The sequence below is a fragment of the Mustela nigripes genome, chromosome 15, assembly GCF_022355385.1.
Source record: "Mustela nigripes isolate SB6536 chromosome 15, MUSNIG.SB6536, whole genome shotgun sequence".
NCBI lineage: Eukaryota > Metazoa > Chordata > Mammalia > Carnivora > Mustelidae > Mustela > Mustela nigripes.
Genome location: NC_081571.1, coordinates 17,576,906 through 17,592,861, shown reverse-complemented (window position 1 = coordinate 17,592,861; position 15,956 = coordinate 17,576,906).

The window sequence follows — 15,956 nt, the reverse complement described above, 5'->3', positions numbered from 1 at the left end:
GATGAAGAAAAAAGGTCTTCCCTTCAAGGCTGGTCTCTTCCAATATGAAACATTACAGTCTACATGTAGAATTAGAGTTGAGTCCATAAAACACTGTTTGCCTCCTTTCTGGGCAGATTTTAAGTACTTCCTCCAGCAGGTAGACTTTAAATTGGCTTTTGAAGAATGGCAGTATCACTGTCTGATTTCTAAGGAGATTATCATGTGAGACATATTGAGGGCCAGAGGAGATATTGGAACAAAAGGGACCTAAGGAAAAATACACATTGCACAGGTATGGGGAGAAGAGGATGTTAGACTGGTTGGAATGGAACTACTATCTAGGACATATAGAGGTGGAATGAGTTAGTTCTCTTTTACCTCCAGGCTAGTATAAGTCAGTGGATTAGGAGACCTGACATAAATTGAAATCATGTGCTGGCTCTCAGTTCTTTCTCATTATAATGCTAATTCCTTTCTAGAAGTAACTCCAGTGTAATCTCCTCTTCAAAACCTTTTATAATTCACCACCTAGACTTAACCATTCTTCCATTTATTCCTGCTGTCCTCTGTGCATTTTTAAATCACAACATCTGTCATTGTCAGCATACATGTTGATATGTCTATCTCCCTGAGAGCAGGGACTATGTCCTTTGGGCTTTGTGTCCTTGGCAACTAGCACAATGCCTATTAGTTGAATGAACTTTTTGTTGTTGTTGAATGAACTTTTGTTGACCAACTCACCAGTTAATCCCTATTTTGCACATACCCCTATTTCTGCATATTTAATGCATTTTATGAGGTAGTAGCCTGTAGCACTGATATGATCCTTTGGTCACAGAATCTTGTGATTTTTGTGGGTGTTGATGCAGAGTGTGATGTGATCCCAAGAAGAAAGCTCTAGAGAGTAGGCTTGGCCAACAGTGCAGAGAGAATCATCATTGAGCCACATGTCTCAAACTAGTCAAGGCCTTGTTGAGACTTATAAGAAAGATATTTCCTTAGTAATTGGACATTTTCCTCTGAAATCCATGTACTTACCTTGTTCTGTATCTTCAAGCTCAAATAATTCAAACTTGTTTTTTAAAAAGTCTAAGAAAACTAAATAAGCCCAGTATTTCTTATATTTAGATTTTCTTCTGTTTTTAGGTTAAACATTCCTTCTGAATTTACCAGATACCCTTTACGACGTTTGTCTTGAACTTTGAATGAGTATTCATTTTCACAAAGATGGTGTGACACAGCTAGGAAACTCATTAACTATATCTTCCCAGAGCAAAGAAAGGGAATTTGATTTTGTCAACTTGATAAGTATTTACTAAGACTTGGCCATGCGTCAAGTACCATTCTAAGGAAGAGGAAGCATATTGAGGTTTAAAATTTTCAAGGTACACTTACACCCTTCAAAGGGTTTTTTTTGTTGGGGAATCAACATAAAGCTTAGAAAGCTGCAAATAAGGCAAAATAAAAACATAAGGCTCTGGCTAGTTCAGCATGTAAGTGCTAGAGGGATCAGAGTGTGTGAAAGGATCTTAAGAGGAGGTAGGACAGACTCCTGGGCTTTGGAGTCAAATAAATCTTGTTATGAATCCTAGTTCTACTATCACTAAGTAGACATGTAACCTAGGGCAAATGACATAACCTATAAATCTCATTTTACTCATTTGCAAAACTGGGCTACTATCTACCTCATAGGGTATTATAAATAAAGAATAAGATAGTGTATGTAAAGCATAAGGGTTTGGTGCAAGAGTGGACTCAACAAGTAAAAGCTACTTTTACAACAGAAAATCTGAGAACCTATGTTCAACTATAGTCACCAGAAACATAGTTAATAGTAATAGTAAGTAATAGTGAACCCGCGTGTGCCAGGCATTCTGTTATGTACTCTCCATGGGTTTTCTTGTGTAATGCTTGCAACAACTGTATGAAAACTATTATCCCTTTAATTTTACAAAAGGAACAAATTGAAGGGAAGTTGCTTAAATTTTTAAAAGTTTCACAATTAGTAAATTTGACTTTTAAACAGGTCCTAGTGTCAACTGACACTAGGCAAGTTTAATCTTCATTCAGGGTCAGAATTTATTATCTGACATTTGAATGATCTGTACATACTTAGGCAATCTTTGGACTTTAGTTCGCTTTTCAGTTTGCATATTATCTAACAAAGCCAAAGGCCTATTTTATAAAGTCAGCTTCATAATAAACTTCAGTCTGCTCTTGGAGAGAGAGTTGAGGCATAACCTGGTCACTTGATGCTGTTTCTGATCTCCAAGCAGGCACATGTAGAAAATTGGAAGTGAGTGTGAGATACCTGGCCAGGCTAAGAATGAAATTATGAGTATAAGAGAAACAAGATATACCAACACCTCACTTCTTATCAATATTTAAGGAAGTGCACTTTACAGACAGAGGACTAGTAACTCTGTCCAAAAAGTGCTTAAAGGTAGAAAAATATCAAGTCAACATGAAGCTACATGAAGAGAAAATAAAATTAAACATCAGCTAATAAGTATTCTTCTCCAAAAACTAACAATGAAGCAATAGAACACTGTAACACTCCTCTCCAAACTGAACTAAATAGTCTCTAATAAGCATTCTGAGATATTGAAAATACTCCCAATTAAAACTTATAAAACAAAAACAAAAATGGGCAAAACAAACAGTGCAAAGAAATGCCATAAAAGATACTCAAGCTCTGAAAGAAATCCATTAGGGACCAAGAGAGAGTAGAGTTGAATGGAAATCTAATAAAGACAACAGGCAGTAAAACAACAAAGGAAATGAAAGTGAGATAAAAAGAAGTAACAAAAGGAGGGCCTGAGTTGCTCACTCAGTTGATCATCCAGCTCTTGGTTGTGGGTCAGGTCATGGTTTCACGGGGTGGGGTGGAGCCCTGCCTTGACTCCACACTCAGCAGGGAGCCTGCTTGACATTCACTCTTTCTGACCCTCCCCCTACTCGTGTGCATGCTTTCTCTCTAAAATAAATAAATCCTTTAAAAAATAGTAAAAAAATGTTAAAGGAAAGTGGTAGAAGTGAACAATGTGCATAGAAGGTCTGATACATATATAATGGAGAACCTAACAAAACAGTGGTACATAACTAATATTTAAAAGTATAATATAGGGCGCCTGGGTGGCTCAGTGGGTTGGGCCGCTGCCTTCGGCTCAGGTCATGATCTCAGGGTCCTAGGATCGGGCTCTCTGCTCAGCAGGGAGCCTGCTTCCCTCTCTCTCTCTCTCTGCCTGCCTCTCCATCTACTTGTGATTTCTCTCTGTCAAATAAATAAATAAAATCTTTAAAAAAAAATAAAAATAAAAATAAAAGTATAATATAATAAACCTTAATGAAAGAGACAAGAGAAAACAAGTCGACTTAGTGAAAAGGATAAGCAGGTACCTGGAAAGATTAACTATGACACATAACCCTAGTAAAATAAAGAAAAATCCCCAGGGCCTCCAGGCAAAAAATCACTTTACCTTTAAAAGTAAGGAAATTAGGCTAACATCACACTTATCAAGAGCCATATACAAGGAAAAGAAATAGTGGAGCAACATTTTCAAGAAACTCAAGGAAATCAAATGTGAGCCAAGGATTTTTTTTTAATCCTGCCAAGATGTTCTTCAAGTACCAAGATTATTTTAAAAATCCAAACAAAAACAGTTTTGCACATGCAACAATGCAAAGCAAACTGTATACACAAGTACTTTCTGAGCAATCAACCATGGATGAACTCATCCAACCAACAGAGAACTGGGGAGACTTGGCAAATGATGGCAAGAATTTAAGATATTTAAGTATAAAGCTAATATTTAAAGCAAAGATGGGGACATTGGTGGAAGAATAATATGTAAAGGCAATATGTTCTGAGAAGAAAGAAAAAAAACAGGATCATTGACTGACTTACCGGTAATTGGTGAGTATTGAAGGATACCATTGTAAACAGACAAACTTGTAAGAGTCTAAATAAGAAAAAAAAGGAGATTAATGGCACTGTAAATGATAAAAATACAAAACACTCACTAGAAAAAAAATGCAAATCTTCCTTAACACCAAAACAAATGAAGCAAGGAAGCTACATCAAATAAAGATCAAAGCAAAGTAAATGCAACATAATGCACATAAATTGATTTGACAGAATTGAGACTACACAAATGAGTCATAACCCTAAGTGTGAGTGGGTTTTGACTCATTCATTAAAAGAGAAGAATTTCAAGTAGGCTCGTAATGCAAAGCCCAACTCCATGCTGTTTGCAAGGAGAGTACCTAAATTATCTCACTTTAAGCCATACCGGCCTCTGGGCTGTGCAGACCTCCCTCATTATGCTGGTCCTCTGCACAACCATTCAGACAAGTGTCCTTGCTTTGTGGACCCCAAATGCATTGAAAGATTCTGGAAAAAATACCGTGCAATCTATTCTGTATCTATTGGGAAGGTTTAGAATATTTTAGCCCGCAGGGTCTTTATTATAGAGCCCTATAGGAGAAATTCCTGCCTGGCTTTTATTTTAAGAACAATTTTATGTCTTCTGAGTAATGTGTTAGTTTTTAATTTTAAAAACATGACACTTAGAATGCTTGGTAATAAGCTATATCTTAATTGGAAACAAGTGCATATGTCATGAATCCTGTTTTGGCCTCATTCTACTCTATTTTATATGCTCACCTTTATTTTTCTCATATAATTTTCAGCTCCACCTTTGGTAATCTTATTATATTTTATTTATCTTTTTAAGCTGCCTCAGATACTTTATGGGAGGGATACAGCATAAAAGCAAAATCAATGAAATGTTTTAAATGTTACTCATTATTACAAATATCAAAAAGTTTAGGTTGCTTGGGAAGGAAGTGAAAATTTTCTGCTTCAAAAGAGTGCAGTAGCATCCCCATGCCTTCATCCAGGCAGAGGGAGTGGGAGGGCTTCTGAGGTCCCTGGGAGGTTCTGAGATGCTTCTCACTGTTACCCAAACTATCTTCATCAGTACTTTTTGCTTTGTAAACACTTGTTTTATCTTCCCTGTTGACTTTTTTTTTTTTTAAGATTTTATTTATTTATTTGACAGAGAGCTCAAGCAGGGTAATGACAGAGGCAGGGGGAGAGGAAGGCTCTCTACTGAGCAGGGATCCCCACGTGGGGGCTGGATCCCAGGACCCTGGATCTCATGACCTGAGTGGAAGGCAGATGCTTAACTGACTGAGCCACCCAAGGCGCCCCTCCCTGTCAACTTTTAAGGGTGGAAAGCTTACAAACTGTGAGGCAAGTTTTTCTATACTCTTATGAGTTTGTTTCTTGCTTGGGGAGAATATGTTAAGATCCTTAGTTTTATAACTTTTTCTCAAAGGGCTTCTCTTTACTGAACTTGAAAAAAAAAAACCCTGTATTTTTAGCCTCCACTGTGTTTTCTTCTTGTGCTTGTGCTCTTCTTGTGCGAGTCCAGTGCCAAATAGTGTTTATATTTAAAATACACTGTACCTAAGTATTTATAGACATGAATTTTGTGGTTTTTTTGTACTTTTAACTACTTTTCTGTGCTTGTATCTCCTGTAAGGTGACATCAGTCTTTTCTGCTCATTCTCCTGTCCCTTTCTTCTCCCAGTGGCCAAGTCAAGTTGCTGTAGCATTGATTCTTATTTAGTGAGAATATGCATAACTGATAGGTGGAAAAAAAAAGTGGGATAGCAGGTCAATTGTAAAGACTTCAAGGACCTGAGGACTAACACACAGCAAGAGAAAAATATATTCATTCACTCTTCAGCAGACACTTACTGACCACCTGCTATACTGAGTCACTAACCTCTCTGAAGACGAAGTGCTGAGAAAACACAGTAGTATAGTTTTTGACTTCACAAATGTTGGCAGGAAAGACAGCAGGCATGTTTGCAGAAAGGGAAGTAAATAATAATATAGTAAGTGATATGAAGGGGTTAGAGTATGTGGTATGGTAGCCTGCCAGAGGGCACTTAGCGTAGACTTGGGTCAGGAAGTCTTCCTGGTGGAAGTAACGTCCAGGATTAGAACTTGAGAAGGAGGAAGCAGCAAAAAAGAAAGAAAGGAGGAAGGGAGGGAGGGAGGAAGGAAGGAAGGAAAGAAGGAAGGAAAAGAGAAAAATAGAAAAAAGGAAAGTGAAGAGAATGAGGAGAAAGTTTTAAGCATACACTTGATCTTAGCCAAAAGGCCGAGAAGCGATGAAAGTTTTAAGCATAGAAAACAAATTATTGTTAAGAAGAAGCTTTGGGGCACCTGAGTGGCTCAGTGGCTTAAGCCTCTGCCCTCAGCTCAGGTCATGATCTCAGGGTCCTGGGATCGAGCCCTGCACTGGGCTCTCTGCTCAGCAGGGAGCCTCCTTCTCCCCGCCAACCCCTCCCCCGCCTGCCTACTTGTGATCTCTGTTTCTGTCAAATAAATAAATACAATCTTAAAAAAAAAAAAAGCAACTTGGCATAGCGCATCTGTGCAGCTCAGTCAGTTAAGCCTTTGACTCTTGATTTAGGCTCAGGTCATGATCTTTAGGTTGTGAGACTGAGCCCTGGGTGGGACTCCATGCTGAGCATGGAACCTGCTTAAGATTCTCCCTCTCGAGACAAACCACAAGAGACTCTTAATCTCAGGAAACAAATTGAGGGTTGCTGAGATGTTGGGGGAGAGGGACAGGGTGGCTGGGTTATGGACATTGGGGAGGGTATGTGCTATGGTGAGTGCTGTGAAATGTGTAAGCCTGATGATTCACAGACCTGTACCCCTGGGGCAAATAATACATTATATGTTAATTTAAAAAAAAAATATATTCTCCTTCTCACCCTCTCTCTCTGCACCCCACCCCCACCACTTGTGTGCACTCTCTCAAAAAAAAAAAGAAAAGAGAGAAGAAAAGAAAAAGCTTGGCATGTTGGGGAACTAAATATGCATTATTATGATTACAATACAGAGTTCAAGATTGAGAAGAATAGTGTAGGAGAGACACCATAAAACTCTCAATGCTTCTCAAGCTATTTCTCATGAAAACCAGTTTTTAAAAATTTCCCAATCTGTCACCAACCTATACTTTAGTAAATTACCAGGTAAAGGAATGACTGATGACATGTTTGCATGTCGTGGCAATATCAAATGACTATAAAGATTCCTAACTGCTTACTCTGTTTCTGTCCTGACCTTGTTGGGGACCAACAGCAGCTAGCTAGTCCTTAGCAGGCCAGGGCCACCCTTGAAGAGGACTGTTGCATATCAATATTCACATCCCCATCCTGAGAGTAATGTGGAACCAAGGAAGGTTATTCTGGAGAGGGATACTTGACTGTAATGCCCAAATGTCTGTTTTTCTCTTTAATTGTCTCTTCTTCCTTTTAATCACCTTTATCTGGCTTAGATATTCTTTCCTGTAAGTCACCCATCCCAAGCCATTCTTGAGTGGGTTAGCATTGCCTGGACCTCCTCTGGGTCATCAGAAATCAATTCCATCTGAGCAGCTCCAAAGGCTGGGTTGGATCCTTGATAATCACTAGCATGTTTATATGAGTGGATTCTGTAGTCATTATTCCTTTTTTTTTAATCTGGTTTTTTTTTTTTTAAAGATTTTATTTATTTATCAGAGAGAGAGAAGGGGAGAGAGCGAGCACAGGCAGACAGAATGGCAGGCAGAGGCAGAGGGAGAAGCAGGCTCCCCGCTGAGCAAGGAGCCCGATGTGGGACTCGATCCCAGGATGCTGGGATCATGACCTGAGCCGAAGGCAGCTGCTTAACCAACTGAGCCACCCAGGCGTCCCAAATCTGTGTTTTTTTTTTTTTAATGTAGCATAATTATTTTGAGATTTACCTGTAATTTATGTATCAGTATTCCATTCTTCTTTTTTAAAAAAATTTTATTTATTATTTGACATAGAGAGAGCGCACAAGTAGTGGAAGCAACAGGCAGAGGGAGAGGGAGAAGCAGGTTCCCCGATGAGCAGGGAGCCTGACTTGGGGCTGAATCCTAGGATTTTGGGGTCATGACTTGAACTGAAGGCAGAGGCTTAATGACTGAACCACCCAGGAGCCCCTCCATTTATTTTTATTTTTTTTCTAAGTTGGCTTGAGGCCTGATGAGGCTCAGGGGCTTTTGTCTGTAGTAAGACTTCTGTATCAAATATGAGCTTCTAAGTTTTTTCTGATCTCCCAGTTACAGTGCTCTTAGGACTGTTCTTCATTCTGAGTTAGAATATGGAAATGATACAGAAATTCCTGAAATAGTTGTCACTTTATTCAGTAGCAGTGATTATACCAATGTCTAGAAACTGGGATTATAATTTTTCAACAGAAAAACCGTCAACAGGGATTAAATACCATTTAGGCATAAGCTGAGAAAGTAGATATCTTCTTAGATATTGTTAAGGCCCAGATAAAGTAGAATTAGCACATAGGAGATTGCTTTTGGGTAGGATGTACAAAGTTGCAAGAGAACATCAATGCTACCCTGATAATTAGAAAAAGAGGCTCTGCTACCAAAAAAGAAGGAAGGAAGGAAGGAAAGAGAGAAAGGAAGGGGGAAAGGAAGAAGGGAAGAGAAAGGGAAGGAAAAATCAAAGAATTGAAGGTACAAAGAAACCTCAATGAACTATTTCCAAAAATTGATGGGTCCCTCCCCGAAGTAGAGACTCATGAATGCTTTCATCTCCAGTGGAGTGATGGGACGAGAAGCAGTAGAGTCATGGAGTGGGAGAAATCAGCCACTGAACTTTTATTTCAGTATAAACAAATACTTGTTTATTGAGGTATAATTGACTGTACATGTTTAAAGCACACAATCTGATAAGCTTTGACAAATGTATATACCTGTGTGACCATCACCACAATCAGGATAATACACATATCCCTGGCCACAGGGCATGTTTCTCCTGCCCCGTGATGATTCCTCCTTCCTGCCCTCACTCCATCTCAAGACAACCGTTGATCTGCTCAATATCACTAAGGAATAGTTGCGTTTTTTAGAGTTTATATGAATGGATTCTCTAGTAATTATTCTTTTTAAAAAAAATCTGGGTTTTTTTTAATGCAGCATCATTATTTTGAGACTTGCCTATAATTTATGTATCCGTATTCCATTCTTTTTTTTTTTAAGATTTTATTTATTTGACAGAGAGAGCACAAATAGGGGAAGCAGCAGGCAAAGAGAGAGGGAGAAGCAGGCTCCCTAATGAGCAGGGAGCCCAACTTGGGGCTGAATCCCAGGATCCTGGGATCATGACCCGAGCCGAAGGCAGACACTTAATGACAGAGCCACCCAGGCCCCCCTCCATCCTACCCCGCTAAGTACTGTTCTACTGTATGGATGTACCACAGTTTGTTGATCATTCACTTACTGATAGACATTTTGCTTGTTGCCACTTTGGGACTATTACAAATAAAGCTGCTACAAAAATTCCTGACCCAGTATTTTATGGAAATATACTTTCATTTCTCCTGAATAATTAGGAATAGAATGGCTGGATCATATGGTAGGGTATACGTTCACATTTTTAGGAAATGGTTAAGGTGTTTTCTGAGGTGGTTGTGCCATTTTACTTTCCCCCAGCAGTAAATGAGTGCCAGTCCCTCCACATCCTTGTCAACACCTGGTAAGTCTAGTCTTTTAGCCATTCTAATGGATGTTTGGTGATATCTTGTTGGCTTGGCTTACATTTACTTCACAACTAATGATGTTGACCTGATTTGCCATCAGTATAGCTCCTTTTGTCCATTCAGATCTTTTCCCCACTTTTTAATTAGGTTGTTTATCTTCTTATTGAATTTTTAGGGTTGTTTACATATACTACATTCAAGTCCTTCAACAGAAATATGATACATAAATATTTTCTCAAATCAGTGACCTTATCTTTTCAGTCTTAATTTTTAATATCATAATAATTTGTTCCATTTCTCTAGTATCTTTAATTTTGATAAAATATATTTTATTAGTTTTGTTAATAGATTGTGCTTTTGGCATTCTATCTAAGACAGATTTCCATGTCCCAAGGTCACAGAGATTCCTCCTGTGTTTTCTTCTTTAAAGGTATTATATTTTTAGGTTTCACAGTTTTTTAATGGCTTATTTTTTATTTTTATTTAAGTATAATTAACATACAGTGTTATATTAATTTCAGATGTACAATATAATGATTCAACAGTTCTCTACATTATTACTCAGTGCTCATCCCGGTAAGTGTACTCTTAATCCCCTTCATCTATTTCATCTGTCCCCCACCTCCCCTCTGCTAATCACCAGAATCAGAGTATGGTAATTTAAGTAGCTTATTACAGAGTAGTATAAAGGCTGTATATAAGTTCCAAATTTAGCATCTGGAATTCTTAGATCCACTTTTGACCAGTGCGATGAATCATATAATTTGAACAATAGCTAACATTAGGGAAAAAAGAAAATAAAAAAGAACTTGATTTCTGGGTTCTGATGATTTTTTTTACAAATATAATAATCATTGTAGGACAGATTCTCTCGATGCATGTACTTATATTAGTTCCACTCCAGCTGTGAGTTACATTATGTTACTCTACCCTTCAGTACATTTCTTTTTTATTTTCCCCACCTCCTTGCTTTTTATTCATCTTCCCTGAAGTGTATTTATTTGCCTTCTAGGCACTTTCTAGGTTTAATGGCATGTAGAAGGAGCTCTAAATTTTGAGACAGGTTTGCCCATGAATCTTTATTCTCCCACCTTATAATTATGAGAACTTTTGGAAAGTTACTTTGCCTGTCAGTGAACGTAATTTTCTTAAATAAAAACGGAGCTAAAAGCTGATTCAGGCAGCTGATGTGAGGATTAAACAAGGGAATACAAACCAAGTGGCTGCCATACAGTCGACCCTCAGCAAATGTTCATTCTCTTTCTTTTCCACTATGTAATAATATAATATAGGAATATAATATGTTGATCTGAAGTTATGTTACCATAAATTTAGTAGGCTAGACCTAATTTTTTCTAGTAACTCTTACTTCTATCCCTGAATTTCACTTTTTGTTCATTTCCAATGATTTACACTTAAAAGGTGCACTCCTGAGATGGGTCCTGATACTTATAAATATAGAATTTAACATGTAAGTAGATAGTTTTGGAACCTATATAGCTCAATCTTTTGGTGAATTATGTCTTCCTGATAATCCATGCACAATTTTATTGGTATGAGAAAAAGCCAGGGGAAGCATGACATTTACTTTTGTATGATATGTTCCATAATTGGGAGGTGAAGTAGAAATAGAAGATTTTCTTTAAAAAAAATTTATTTGAGTATAGTTGACACATGATATCACATTAGTTTCAGGTGTACAACATAGTACACTACATCTCGATACATGATGCTGTGCTCACCACAACTGTTACTGCCGTCTGTCACTGTACAGCACTATTACGGTTTCATTGACTAGATTCTCTGTGCTGTGCCTTTTATTCCCATGACTTATTCATTCCATAACTGGAAGCCTGTATCTCCCACTCCCCTTCACTCACTTGCTCACTTCCCCACCACCCTTCCCTCTGGCAACCATCAGTTTGTTCTCTGTGTTTATAGATACGATTTTGGTTTCAGTTTGTTTGCTTACCTATTTGTTTTTTAGATTACACATATGGGTAAAATTATTTAGTATTTTCTTTCTCAGTCTGACTTATTTCACTTAACATAATACCATCTAGGTCCATGTATGTTGTCACAAAGGCATTGCAAATTATATACCCTGTAAGGGGTTAATATCCAAAATACATAAAAAGCATATACAACTCAACACCCAAAAAACAAACTACAACTATAAAAATGGGCAGAAGACCTGAATTTTTCCAAAAAAGATATACCGATGGCTAACAGATGCATGAAGAAATGCTCAACATCACTAATCATCAGGAAAATGTAAATCAAAACCACAAAGAGATATCACCTAACACCTGCCAGAATGGCTAGAGTCAAAAGGGTAAGAAATAACTTGAGTGGACGAGGATGTGGTGAAAAAAGAACTCTCGTGCTTTGTGGGTGGAACATAAATGGGTGCAGCCACTGTGGATAACAGTACAGAGGTTCCTCCCCATATAGAAATAACCAGGGGCACCTGGGTGGCTCAGTGGGTTAAAGCCTCTGCTTTTGGCTCAGGTCATGATCCCAGGGTCCTGGGATCAAGCCCTGCATCGGGCTCTCTGCTTAGCAGGGAGCCTGCTTCCTCCTCTCTCTCTGCCTGCTTGTGATCTCTGTCTGTCAAGTAAATAAAAATAAAATATTAAAATAAATAAATAAATAAAAAGTAGAAATACCATATGATCCAGTAATTCTACTAAACTGGATATTTATCCCCCCCAAATAGGAACACTAATATCTATTTTTTCTAGATTTGGTAAATTGTATTTTCTAAGAATTGTTCTCATCTAAGTTTTAAAGTTGTATTGGTATAAAGTTGTTTTAATATCCTTTTATTATCTTTTAAATACCTGCAGCTTCCAAAATTATGTCCATTTTTTCCCCTATTACTATGACATTTCACCTTCCTTATTTTATTGTTACTTGGTATTGCCAAAGGCTGATCTATTTTATTAGTATTTTTAAGGAACCAACTTTTGTCTTTGTTGATTCCCTGTGTTGTATCATTGTTTTCTTTAACATTAAGTGAGCTCTGTATTAGTTTTCTTTTGCTGTGTGGCAAATGATCACAAAATTAGCAATCTGGGCAATAACCCACTTTTTATCCCAAGTCTGGACACGGGTTAGATGGATCCTCTGCTCAGGGCCCCCCAGACTGAAATCAAGGTGTCGGCTAGGGCTCTGATTCTCATCTGATGCCTGGGAGTCTCTTCCAAGCTCACTGGTTTTAGCAGAATTTGTGGTTAGATGATCGTGGTCTTCCCATTTTCTTGCTAGCTGGTGACTGAGACCATTCTCAGCTTCTAGCAACCAACACAGCTCTTTGCCATGCGGCCCGCACAGGTTGTCCACAGCATGGCTATGTGTTTTGTTCCAAACCAACAGGAGAATCCCTGCTGAAGTTTTGAATCTCTTTGTCTTTTGTCTCCAACCTCTAGATCTCTTCTAAAAAGGTTCACCCAGGGGCACCTGAGTGGCTCAGTGGGTTAAGCCTCTGCCTTCAGCTCAGGTCATGATCTCAGGGTCCTGGGATCGAGCCCCACATTGGGTTCTCTGCTCGGTGGGGAGCCTGCTTTCTCCCTCCCCGTCTGCCTCGCTGCCTACTTGTGATCTCTCTCTGTCAAATAAATAAATAAAATCTTAAAAAAAAAAAGTTTACCCAATTAGGTAATGCCCACCCACATGCAACAACTGGGGATTAGGTTGGGTATGTGTACAAGGATAGAAATCTTGAGAGTCATCTTAGAATTTTCCTACCAGAAGTTCTTGAAAGAAACACTTTTTCTTGAAAAGAAACACTTATGTTGGTTTTATTCTGTTGTTTTCTTTATAACTTCTGAAATTAGATGCTTAGTTCATTGCTTTTCTAAATTTTTTTTCAAATGCTATTGTGATTTCTTCTTTAAGCAATGCATTATTGGGTATATTTGAAATTTTTTAAATGTATGGATTTTTAAATTTATTTCCCTTTAATTCTTAATTGCTTTGTAGGAGAGAATATATTGACTGTATTATATCAATACTTGTAAACTTATTAGAATTTTTTCCATTTTCTTATTATAATGCTATCAATGTTCTCCTTATATTATTAGGTCATGTTATTTTGTGCACACCTACTCATGATCATTGTATGTTCTTGATCAGTTAAATCTTTTATCATTATGTAATACCTCCTTATCACTAGAAATTTTGAATTTACTTGTCTCAACTTTATTAGTATTTGTTCAGTGTAACTTTTCTATCTTTATATTAAAAATGTTATTGTGTCATTACAGTTTAGATGTGTCTCTTATCAACATATATATCTGGATTTAAAAAATCAAGTCTAGCAACTTGGCCTGCTAATTGGAGTTTTCAGTGCAGTTATATTTTTGTCATTACTGGCATATTCTGGTTAACTCCAGCTTGTTATTTTATGCTTTCTATCTGTTCTACTCTTCTATGTTGTTTTTAAAATTCTCCTTCCATATTTTATTTTATATTAATGAGAAAACATAACAGAATAATTTTATAGTAAGATTATTAAGAATTAATAACATTATTATTTTAGAAACTACACATCCTAACCTAGTTTTTGTGAGTCTTTTAAATTTTTTTTTTAATTTTTTTTTTTATTATTTATTTGACAGACAGAGATCACAAGCAGGCAGAGAGGCAGGGAGAGAGAGAGAGGAGCAAGCAGGCTCCCTGATGATCAGAGAGCCCGATGCGGGGCTCGATCCCAGGACCCTGAGATCACGACCTGAGCCGAAGGCAGAGGCTTTAACCCACTGAGCCACCCAGGCGCCCCATTGTGAGTCTTTTAGATATGTAAACATTCAGGTTTAACCTGTCAATACATAAATTTAATCAGCATTTTCATTTTCCTTTGAGACTCAAAACATTTAAAATTTAAACCACCTCTCCCAAACATTGAATTCTAGTTCCCTCTTTTTGCAACTCCACATTATTATTTTTACATACTTAGTGTTATCATTTTCTTTACTGTTCATTTTTTACACATGAATGAATTTTTTATTCTAGAAATGCATTTTTTTTTTTTTTAGAATTTAAGTGATATTTTTAGGTGGTAAACATTTTCAGTTTTAGTTTCTCTGAAAAATATCTTTATACCATTCTGATTCTTTTTTAAAAATATATTTATGTATTTGAGAGAGAGAGTGAGAGAGAGAGAGAGCATGAGCAAGGCAGGGAGCAGCAGAGAGAGAAAGCAAGAAGCAGGCATCCTGCTGAGCAGGGAGCCCAAGATAGGGCTCATTCCTAGGACCTCCGGGATCATGACTTGAGCCAAAGGCAGACACTTAACTGACTGAGCCAACCAGCACCCCTATATCACTCTTATTCTTGAGAACTATTTTCTTTGGTTTGCATTTATAGTTAATAATTATCTTATCTGGGCACCTTGAAGATGTCATTCCTCTGTTCTCTGGTTTCCATTTCATTCCCTTCTGGACAAAGCTGGCATTCATTATTTGCAGTAGTTTTATTCTATGAAGTTGCTGTAAACACTGAATTAGCAAATACCGAACTATTGTTTCTAGAGGGAATACAGGGTTAGGTTCCTGTGAGCTTCTGGTCTTAACATTTTCATCAATGATCAATATATAACCTTGTTTTATATGTGTTTCATACATATGGTTGATTCTTTAAACCTGAACTCATAGCCAGCAACATGATAATCCATGACTGAGGGAAGCTTATCCAATATCTGTTTGTCAGGCCCATCACAACCTTCTTGCCCTTAGGAATACTAAGAGAGCACTTCAGTACCGAGCTTGGGAGGCATTTCAACAGCAAAATCACCAAAAAAAGCACAAAATGGGAAAGACAAGGCACTCAATAGACTTTGAAAAAGACACAAGTTTGCGCTATGAGAGCTGAAATAAGAGGAGGCCTCCCAGTTGGACTTCAGCTGGGAGCATGTGGTGGGAAACGAGTATTTTGCCCTTCTGTGCACGTCCGTGAGTAACAGGCAAGGGCTGCAGGATTGACTTGGGGGTTACAAATAAATTTTAGCACATAGATAAATTTGGAAATAGAGAATCTGTGAAGAGGGAAGATCAATGTAATTGGTCCTATTTTCTCTAATAAACTATAGTTATTATAAACCATACACATAAACTATTATAGTGAAGAAAAAAGCTTCTTCAAAGATTCCCTGTCCCATTCTCCCTCTATCTCTTTTAGGAAATCCACCTAGGTGTATATTTTGAAATTTTTACTAAATTAGCATTTATTAACTATTACGTAATGTCTTAACTATTATGTAATGTCTTCTATGTCTTCATTTCTCTGTGTTGCATTATGAATTAGTTCTTTGGATCTAATTTCTAGTTTGCTAAATCTTTTCTCAACAGCACAGATCTGCTGATAAAACCATTGTTCAGAT